Source organism: Xyrauchen texanus, chromosome 23, assembly GCF_025860055.1.
Source record: "Xyrauchen texanus isolate HMW12.3.18 chromosome 23, RBS_HiC_50CHRs, whole genome shotgun sequence".
NCBI lineage: Eukaryota > Metazoa > Chordata > Actinopteri > Cypriniformes > Catostomidae > Xyrauchen > Xyrauchen texanus.
Genome location: NC_068298.1, coordinates 32,971,258 through 32,982,350, shown reverse-complemented (window position 1 = coordinate 32,982,350; position 11,093 = coordinate 32,971,258). Strand labels below are relative to the sequence as shown.

The window sequence follows — 11,093 nt, the reverse complement described above, 5'->3', positions numbered from 1 at the left end:
GATCGGGGTGCGGATGCCAGAGAGTGCCCCGTTCCTGAGAAAGAAGGTCTGAATTCTCTGCATGTTTCCAGCATGTTAGCAGACTATGGATTAACTTTGAGCACTCTCAGGTATATGTTGGTACTGGTTGTATCTCCAGTCTAGTCTGGGCTGCCAGAGGGCAGCAAAGACTGACCCTTTTCCTTCACAGGTGAACAAGGCACAGCACATACCTGAAGAAAAGCATTCAAGCCTCATAGCAACAGAGGTACCAAAGGCCTGAATCTGTCTAATCACACACCAGCTCTCGCAACTGTGGCAAATTTGGCCAGGTCAGAATTATTCATTCTGGTGCAGGAAGAATTATTCATTATGGTGCCAGGGCTTCAAAAGGGGGGAGAAAAAAATGGGTGAGCATGGGTCGCCCTATTTGCTTTAACCCAAACTGCAGATATAAACAAAAAATGTATGCTGAGAATATGCCTCATGCAGACATGGAATCATATAAACATAATTTAACAATGAATTATCAATATAATTGGTTGTGGTATTTCTTAACATTGTCCTCAAAACATTTTACAGTGAGGTCCAAAAAAAAGTTTATTTTATTGATTGAATAGTCTAATCCCTTTTCTTCTACTTTTTCATTGCAAATTATATTATCATCATCATTTGAATAAAAGTTACTTAAAAATATATTCAGTTTAGTTTATTTGTCATGGGCTTGAGGTTGAAAATTATTTCCGTATAGTCATTGTACACATTTTGTTACATGCCACCTTTCAAATAGAAGCTGAAAGACCAATCAATATTGGGAGGTTCTCTTTCATCATCTCGTGTTCGAGATCCACCTATGGGAAGGGCATCCGCACCTGACCTCTGCAGAAGCATCCAATTGCACCAAGTCTGGCCTGACAGACAGAAGCGCGTGTCCAATGCTCGGTAAGGGATCCGCCCCTTACCAAGTGCATAAAACACTCGTACGCGCTATCTTACCTCAGTTGTTATTCGCTTCTCGCGACCTCTTTGCTTCGCAGCTCTACGGTTTTCGCTGACTTCACCACAGTCTACAGGAGGAAATATCCATTCGATCAGCCTCCGCCAGGCGTGATTGTCAGACGGTTGCGTTTAGTTGCGATTATTTCGGGTTGCAAGCCACCCACGCTCGCTACCTGGATTTGCTCAGGCTGCCCGCCTGTTTCTCAGCTTTCACCTCTCCGATGGATCACAAGCTCTCCGGTCCCACTAACCCACCGGATGTGCAGTCGCATGCATGCCCTGCCGCCTGCGGTTCACTCATTGCCGCGAGGGATGCCCATCCCTTCTGCGTGGTGTGCATGGGACTAAGACACGCGCAGGAAGCGCTTTCACTTCCTGAGAACTGCACCCATTGCCTCGCCCTGCCTAGGAAGCTTCTTCGACGAAGACTCAAAGTTGCATCCTCCCAAAGCACGGATGAACATTACGACTCGGACGCTGGAGTAGGTGAAAGCGTTACAGCTCCGGGGACTTCCCAGAGCATGCCTGCTCTCAGTTGGGCTGACCAGTGTAACGAGGGCCTACTCGAGGAAATCCTTCCCGGTATTTCCTCGTTTGACTACGAGCCGCCAGGCTCAGGCGAGGACGAGGACCCCGCTATACTTGAGGGCTCGGACGATGAGGAAACCACCCCGTCCGCCCAAGCTCCCCTGGTTAGCGGCTCGGCTACACTGCCGCACGCGGTCCTTCTCGAGGTGTGTGAGCGAGCGGCCGCTCGTCTCGGCATGGAATGGCCGGCCCTCCAGAATGCCGCCGACCAAGAGAGGGATGTGTATGACGGCAAACTCCTAGGTCCCCCTCCCGGTCCTAGGAAGCAGCTCATGCCTGTACTCCATGCGTGCGCTAAGCACATGTGACACTATTGGAAGGACCCGCTAGATCTTAAGCACGGCTTAGCGGGTCTGGAGGTTAAGGATATGGCAGCGTGTGGCATGGGCGACCCTCCCACCATCGAGACCTCGATCGCCAGACACCTTAACCCCTCGCAGGGAGGGTTACTGGCCCCTCCTAAGCCAGTTCTCCCTAATAAGATGGACCGCTTCTCAGCATCTGTCTTCCAGGCCTCGTACAAGGCCTCGGCTCTCGCGGTACGGGCTCTAAATGTTTCCTCCCTCCTCTCGGCCTACCAGGCCGAGCTGTTGGAGGACATGAGTACTCATTTGGAGAAAGGCGTGCCATCGCCGACGCTGTGGAAGGAGATCGTTACTGTGAACGACCTGGTCCTTCGTAACGCCCGCCAGGCCGTCCAAGCCGGCGGACACTCCATGGCCCTATGTGTTGTGGGGGAACGGGCCCTCTGGCTCAATCTCTCTGGTCTGCCCGACAGCGAGAAAAGACGCATAGCAGGAGCCCCAGTGGAACCAGGCCAGGCTCTTTTTGGCCCTGCTGTTGCACTTATGCAACAGCGGTGCGATGATAAGAAGAAGGAGGATGAGGCGTTTAAACTGTGCCTGCCTAGAAAGGCCACTCCACACCAGCCCCCCGCACGGCCCCCTCAGGCCCCAGCCACAGGACGGCCATACCATAACACAGCCAGGCCTAAGGCTCGCAGCAGGCCACCCAGCCAGCAGCCTAGCCAGCAGCCCAACCATCCTCCTAAGCCCAGAGAGTTACTTTTCTGGGTCTGGAGCTGAATTCGGTTACATTCGGAATTGCGTCTCTCACAAGAGCGCGTTCTCTCCTTAATGAATTGCCTCTCACAATTCAAAGAAGGAACGAGAATACTTTATCGCGCATGTCTCAGGCTACAGGGTCTTATGGCTGCGGCTATACATGTCCTGCCTTTGGGCCTTCTGAGAATGAGGGCGTTCATGAAGTGGGTTTTAACTCTTCATCTCAGCCCTTTAAGCGATCTCCGCCGCTCTGTCACAGTGACGCGCTCTCGTGCACAGCAGCGCTGTGCCACTGGAGGAACGCAGATTTCTACGCGCATGGGACCCCTCTCGGGGCGATTATGCTGCGGAAAGTAGTGACGACAGACGCATCCTTAACAGGATGGGGAGCCACGCAAGAGGGCAGAACAGTGAATGGTGTGTGGCCAAGCACACTTCACTCAGCCCATATAAATTATTTAGAGCTCCTCACTGTGTGGAAGGCCCTGAATCACTTTCTGCTCCGCGTGCAGGGGCATCATGTGCTGGTGCGCTGCGACAACACGACAGCTGTAGCATATATCAACCGCCAGGGGGGGATGCGCTCCTCCAAGCTGCATGCTCTCGCTCACAGGCTGTTAGTATGGAGCAGGCGGCACTTCCTGTCGTTACGGGCGACCCATGTCCCGGGCATACTGAACAGGGGCGCAGACCTCTTGTCAAGGGGAAACCCGCTCTACGGAGACTGGTGCCTCCATCCTCAGATAGTGTGTCTACTGTGGAGGAGGTTCGGCCAGCCAACCGTACATCTCTTCGCCTCGCGCGAAAACGCCCATTGTCCTATGTTCTTCTCGCTACGGGACGAGGACGTCCCCCTCGGCGTGGACGCACTGGCCCACCCGTGGCCCAACGTGCTGCTTTATGCATTTCCTCCCCTTTGCCTCATAACACCGTCTCTGGCCAGGGTGAGGGAACAGAGCTTGACCATGATTTTGGTAGCTCCCAGGTGGCCCAAGGTGCCGTGGCTCTCAGAGGTTATCCCTCTGCTGTATGCCCAGCCATGGCCCCTCCCACTTCGCACAGACCTTTTGTCTCAAGCAAACGGGGAAATTTATCACCCACACCCGGACAGGGTGGTCCTCTGGGCCTGGCCCGTGAGAGGGCCAACTTAAACACATTGGGGCTCCCCCCACGTGTTGTGGCCACCATTCAGTGTGCCAGAGCCTCTTCGACATGGTCTCTTTACGACTGTAAGTGGCGTGTGTTCGAAGAGTGGTGTGAAGGGCGATGGGTAACGTCATATCAGTGCTCAATCACCGACATCTTATGCTTTTTGCAGGACCTTATGGACAAGGGAAGATCCTTTTCCACTATTAAGGTCTATTTAGCGGCTATCGCTGCATGTCATGTGGGGTTCGACAGCGCTACGGTGGGGCAACACCCACTTATTCGTAGGTTTATGAAGGGCGCACGCTGCTCTCTTCCAGTCCCCAGGAGAGTCGTTCCTGAATGGGACCTCTCCATGGTGCTGGACGCAATGTCTCAACAGCCGTTTGAGCCCCTGGGGAGTATTTCCCTTAAGAATTTGTCTTTCAAGACAGCTTTGCTCTTGGCCTTGGCATCTGCCAAGCGGGTCAGTGATATGCATGCACTCTCTGTTCATCCCTCGTGCACTAAATTCTCTCTCAGTGGAGATAAGGTTTTTCTCAGGCCCAACCCGGCCTTTATGCCAAAATGCTTCCCGGCATTCACGTGTGAGGTGATTGAGCTCTCCGCGTACCACCCAGCTCCTTTCTCCTCCACAGAGGATCAGAGGTTGAACGCTTTGTGTCCTGTACGTGCCCTGCGGGCATACTTAGACAGGACCAGCTCGTTTAGAAAAAGCGACCAGCTTTTCATCTCTTGGGGCCCCCCGACTCAGGGAACCCCATTTCCAAGCAACGCCTTTCTCATTGGCTTGTGGAAGCTATATCTTTGGCATATGAATCAAAGGGAGTGCAGCCCCCAGAGGGCATCAGAGCTCACTCCACTAGAGGTATGGCTGCCTCTTGGGCTCTATTTAAGGGAGTCTCTTTGCAAGACATATGTGCCGCTGCAAGCTGGGCCTCTCCCCATACGTTTGCCAGATACTACCGGCTAGATGTCACCAGAACCCCGGTAGCTCATTCTGTCCTGGGTGTCGGCTCTTTGTAGCTTTGTGCTCTTAGGCCCTCCACCCCTCCTTAAGTCTGGGCTGCCTAGTCCAGCACTTTAAAGTCACTAAGCATGTTTCTACTCTACACCTGCCACCATATATTCACCATGAGAGTGCGGTCAGGTTTATTCACGAATGCATGTTACCATATGCTATTCTTTGTTGCTAAAGTGGCTTCCTCACTTTGTGGGGTGGTTTCCGTGTGACGTGTCATGCACCGCCTTCGAGGTGACCGTCCTCTGGCTTTCAGGGCCTCATTGTAGTGTATTGGGCATTCGGGGAGCTGTCCATATCTCCCATAGGTGGATCTCGAACACGAGATGATGAAAGAGAACAATAGGTTACTATCGTAACCCGGTTCTCTGAAACATCGAGTGGAGAGATCCACCAAGCTTGCCCCGCTTGCTGCACGAGAGCTGAATATGCTCACTGAGGTAAGATAGTGCGTACGAGTGTTTTATGCACTTGGTAAGGGGCGGGTCTCTTACCGAGCATTGGACACGCGCTTCTGTCTGTCAGGCCAGACTTGGTGCAATTGGATGCTTCTGCAGAGGTCAGGTGCGGATGCCCTTCCCATAGGTGGATCTCTCCACTCGATGTTTCAGAGAACCGGGGTTACGATAGTAACCTATTCTTTTTAGCCCAAGATCTCATTTTGTAATGACTTACTTTTATTGACTAAATGTAATTATGGTGTGGTGGTCTGAAATAGATTCAGAATGTAGTGGCTGCATTAGGCAGCAACCTGAATGGTTTGAGCGGAAAGGAAAAAAGAGAGAGACAGAGTGAAGTAGAAGGTGTCTGAATGAGAAAGAAAGAGAGGGGGAAAAATGGAAGCGGGAAAGACATTTTTGGAGTTAGTGAAGGAGCCATACAGATGGAAAGTTTGTACACTGAGATGTGATTTATGGCCCATGGGAACAAAATCAACAAGTTGAACTTTAATTGTATTCATTGTGATTGGGGGGATGGAGGTAGTTAATACTGCCTCATGATTGATGGCATAGGGCAACAACTTTGGCTGTGCACTTTGTCTTTTCAGCTTTGGCATGGATATAAAGGCAACTGATAAAAGCAAATAATTGGTGTGAAAATTCTGTGCTAATACTAGAAATGAATTTTTGGCTGCAGATTCTGAGACAAATTTTTACTGTTGAAAATATGTCCATGAATCTAAGACTGCATGTTTAAATAAGTGATTAGTGATTAAATAAGATAAATAAGTGATTCCAGCGATAAGCCCTATCTGGCCTTATTTCATCTAATCGGGCAACAAATGAGCATTGTCCTGAAAGATTAGAAGTTTTTGTGCAGAAAAAAGTATGCACACACACACACACACACACACACACACACACACACACACACACACACACACACACACACACACATACACTATATATATATATATATGAATGTATTTGAGTGGAATATGCAGTACCCTGATAAACTATGATTGGCAAAAACCCTATCAAGATGATCATTGCTATAATTCAGTTAAATTTAACAACAAAATGTATTCAAGCATGAATTTTGTCACACATCACATTAAGGTTCATGATTTTTCAATAATTCAACAATATTTGAAAATGAACAATTGATTTATGATTCTTTGTTCATTTGGTAATTTGTTTGTGTAGCAAATATATGTTCTTGTAGCTCAACAGGAAAAACAATACCATCACCTAGGTGAGAAAGAGAATGTGTGGCTTCAGTGTATTTTTAGTTGTGTAAAATGTAAATGTAACAATCAATTTGTCAATTAAGAAGACCCATTTATTAAAGGGTTTATCATTTTATTATCTTCCCTGAGTTCCACTGACAATGTTAGTGAAGTTTTTTTATTTAGATTTTTGCTTTTATATTTATATAGTTATAATTTACAATTTTCCACCCAGTGTCTGAAACACTTGGTTTTTAGCTACCTGTCCCTTGTTGAGCAAACTTAAAAATCTTACTACATCATGTTGCATTGAATTTGTGAGTTCACTCAACAATGTTTGAATAATTGTCTTCAGTAACATTGCTTTGTTTAGTCAATATAGAATATTTTGTTCACTAAATAAAAAAACTCTTGTTGAGAGAACGTCTCGGGTTACATGTGTAACCCTTGTTCCCATAAAAAAGCGGAACGAGATGCTGCGCTGCTAAGCGCTACGGGGAACAACTCTAGCTGTGAACCGAGCTGAAATAGTGTGTGTAACACGTCAATGAACATTGACCGGAATTTATAGCCTCGGCTGATGTAATCATTAGATGCACCTGCGGCCAGGCTATAAATGGATACGTCACCAGGTGTCGTCAGCTACTTCTTTTAGAAGAGCAGTCCTGGGACGTCCCAGTGCGGCAAAGCAGCGCAGCATCTCGTTCCGCTTTTTTCAGGGAACAAGGGTTACACATGTAACCCGAGACGTTCCCTTTACAAAAAGCTTCACTACGATGCTGCACTGCTAAGCGCTACGGGGAACGCAATACCCACGCCGCCACACTTGGGGCTGTCCGGACCCCTACGGTTGTGCAGTGTACTCACAAAAACGCGAGAGGTCTCAGACATGAGCTTGAGATGTCGACTCAAGGGCATAAGAGCCCGGAGTAGCATAAACATCTAAACCATTCAATTTTGATGAATGTGTGCGGAGAGGACCAGCCTGCCGCATCACAAACTTGCTGCAGAGGGAGACCTCTAGCCAAGGTTTTAGAGGAGGAGAGCCCTCTGGTAGAGTGCGCCGTAAAACCTACTGGTGAAGCTTGACCGCACGCCTCGTAGGCCCGGGCAGTAATGAGGATGCCTCTTTGAGGGCACCCCACCCACCAAGCCGTGGCAAACCGCAGTGGCCACATAGAACCTGGCAGTGGCGAGGCAAGTGCCCGCTGACAGTTCTTTCTACAGAAAATCCAGAACTGAAGCAAACTGGCAGTAAGCTGGTTCTGTAATAAGAACTTTAGTAGAAGGAAACACATGCAGGCACATTTGTGCTATGTATGCGTTACTATGATCAGCCCCTCCCGGGGGGGGGGGACTGGGCGACTCGGGGAGAAGTAGAGGAGACATTGCGCTATCAACAGAGGCGAAGAGGTCCTCTTCTGCCCTGTAAAATCTAGTGGAGGGAGCTCTAGCACTTGAAATGGTCTCGATAATCTCAAGAGAAAACCCTGTGAACCTCATTTGGTACCCTTAGGGGCCAGACATGAAAGGTTTCACAATTCGGGCCAAGGATGAGAAGGTCCTCCCTGTTCGGGAATCGCCCAAGGCGAGCCGTCGAGGAGAGGAATTAGCTCCGAGAAACATATCCTGTTCGGCCAGCGCAGCGTCATTAATAGGAGGCAAGACCCTTGCTGGTGAACATCACCAAGACTCCCGGGAGCAGAGAAACCGGGAAAAGAAATGCATACAGACGCATTCTGGGTCATGTATGTGTCTTAACGTCCAGACCCAAGGGGGCTGGGTGATTTCAGGGAGAAGTAGAGGAGACATTGCGCCATTCATAGAGGCGAAGAGGTCCTCTTCTGCCCTAAGATCTCACCCAAACTTGTTCCAAGTGGAAAAAGCCCGGCATTTAAAAAGGTCTCGATAACTTCAGGAGAAAGCCCTGTGTCCCTCAGTTGGTACCCTTAGGGGCCAAACATGAAAGATTCCACAATTCGGGGCAGGGATGAAATATTTCCATGTGCCTGAGATAGAAGATCCTTCCTGTTCGGAATCGCCCAAGGCGAGCCGTTGTGGGAAGAGATTAGCTCCGAGAACCAAGCCCTGTTCGGCCAGCTCGGTGCTATCAGTAAGAGGCAAAAACCCTTGCTGGCGAACTGGGCAACTACTACCTTAGGGTGGAGTTCTTAACTCCCCCGTTGGTATTTTCTGTCTGGACCGTAAATCTGCTCCCGTATACGGGCATCCAGGGATATAACTGACCTGAGTGACAGGAGCTTACCCTTGGCCCTAAGGAGAATCCGACGTGTCAGAAATACAGCTGACAAGAACGTGGGTCTCCTTGATGATTTATGTAAGAGGCTACCGCTGTATTGTCCACCCGCACCAAGACATGGCAGCCTCAGGAGGAGGTATTTCAGGGCCAGAAATACAGTCATCAACCTGAGACAGTGACTGTGACAACCGAGCTGAGAACCCTCCTATCCCCTTAAGCTGGACGACCACTTAAGGCCACTACCCCGCCTGTCAGGGAGGCATCTGTCGTTAGCAGTCTGCGACAACAAGATGCACCTAGAGTGGGACCCAAGGCAGAAAACCGGGGTCTGAACCACATAGAAAGGGAACGAAGCCTGAGGCGCGTAACCCTTTTTAGCCTAGGGGTTTTGGCCCTTGGAAGAAATCCCCTGGCTTTTGGCCACAACAAAAACGGTCTCACGGTCTGCACTGCATGAGCAGAAGGTCCAGAGGGATCACCGTGGTCGCGGTCGCCCTGAGACCTGGAAATCGTTGATACTGATAACAGTGAAACCTTGACCTAGCCTGACTTTGCTCAGGGTGATCTGAATGGACTCAATCCTTGCGGGAGACAGTTGTGCCCGCATTGTGATTGAACTCCATACGATGCCCCGATAGACAGTGTTCTGAGTGGGAGAGAGGACGCTTTTCTTGGCGTTGAGCCTCAACCCCAGAGAAACAGATGAGCTAAGACGATGTCCCTGTGCTGAACTGCCAGTTCCTGGAACTGCGCTAGGATCAGCCAGTCGTCTACATAATTCAGCATGCAGATTCCCGGAGTCGCAAGGAGCCAGCTACATCATGCATTGTGAATGTGCGGATAAAAGGGCTAGGCTGAGTGAAAGAACCTGACCCTGGAAGACTTAGCCCGGAAGTGAACCTCAGGAACTTTCCATGTTGTGGCAGAACTTCTAAATGAAGTATAGAAGTGCATCATAAGATCGATGGTGAACAGCCAAACGAGTTGTAGGGCTTGAGACACGACCGTCTTGACAGGCATCATCTTGGACTTGAACACCCACGGGTAGTTCAAGCTTTAAGATCTAAGCCAGACGCCACCCCTCACCCTCCATGGGAAACGGGAAGTATTTAGTGTAATAACCTAACTCTCTCTCTGGAAGGGGAACACATACCATGGCCCCTTTAACCAGGAGATTGAGTTTTATTTGTTTTTACATAAAAAGAAATCCAGTTCACGGTAGTGAGAACACGCCGCTGAAACACGGAAAAGCGGCGAGTGAATTAAATTCTGATGCCCTTATAAGACCCACAGAAAAGAATATATCCGGCAGAAGTTTCTACGCTGCCAGGATCTCTGAGATGGGTATTATATTTTAACACTTCCTGTTGAGGGGTTGTCGAGTGTTTTGCGTCCTGAATAAAATGCAGGAACAGCGAAAACACCCAATTTTGACGGAAGCCTCTGCAACCCGAAACACCAAGAGGTGGCGGGAATGGAGGGGCTTCGAGGGGGTACCGGGAGGGGTGAAGTGAAGCACGCGCCCGTCCCGAGGGAGCTACCCCTAATCTAGGCGCAAGACCGTCAGGGTTTTCTCTTACTAGAATTTATAGTCCTGAGGTCTTGCTTCGGGGCTGGCGAGGCGGCGAGACTGTCCCCAATCCCTGGGAGGAGGAGCACTACTCGCCACGCTTTGCTTTTGAGCCTCCCTTCAGTCAGGACCGAGGCGGGTCTGAGGCTTGCTCGTCAAGCGCAGAACCCACACTCAGGTCGTCCAGGAGGTCAGCCTGGTACGCCTGTAAAACAGCATAGTGTGCAGAGCAGCACCAGCCTGACCTGCTGCTTGATAAGCCCTTCCCACTAAAGTGGAGGTTGTCCTACAAGGCTTTGAGGGAGAGAGGGCTTGTAAGTGGCGATGCCGAGCCCGGAGAGATAGCCCACAAGCGTCTCTTCGACCGGCGGCATCACTGAATACCCCGTGCCTCAGCACCCACGATAGTCGAATATAATGGCGTCGAGGGTATGTGAACACGGGAAGAAAATATATATATATATATTTTTTTAGGGGTTCTCCATGAGCGAAAAAGCTCTTCATGGAGGTTATCAAAGAAGGGAAGGGACCCATGAGGCCCTTTCTTAGACTGGAAGATAAAATCTATCTCCTAATTTGGAGCGTTTGGGGGTCTCTTTTTCGCGTGGCCAGTCCAATCTGGCAACCGCACGAGTAACAACATCGAGCAATTCCTCCGTAGATTTTCTTTCGCGGACGGAAAGCTCGGAGGTGGGAAGAGAATCGCGATCCACCTCATGATCCGAAGAAGCGTCGGAACACGCTTCGAGATCATGTGAAGGACCAGCTGGGTTTGGGGAGAAAGTGAGAGAAAGGGA

At 49.9% G+C, this 11,093-nt stretch overlaps 1 pseudogene; it reads left to right on the top strand.

Annotated features, from left to right (window-relative positions):
• The first annotated feature begins 2,752 nt into the window (after window positions 1–2,752).
• On the top strand, window positions 2,753–4,802 carry LOC127663473 (uncharacterized; annotated as a pseudogene).
• The last annotated feature ends 6,291 nt before the right edge of the window (window positions 4,803–11,093 follow it).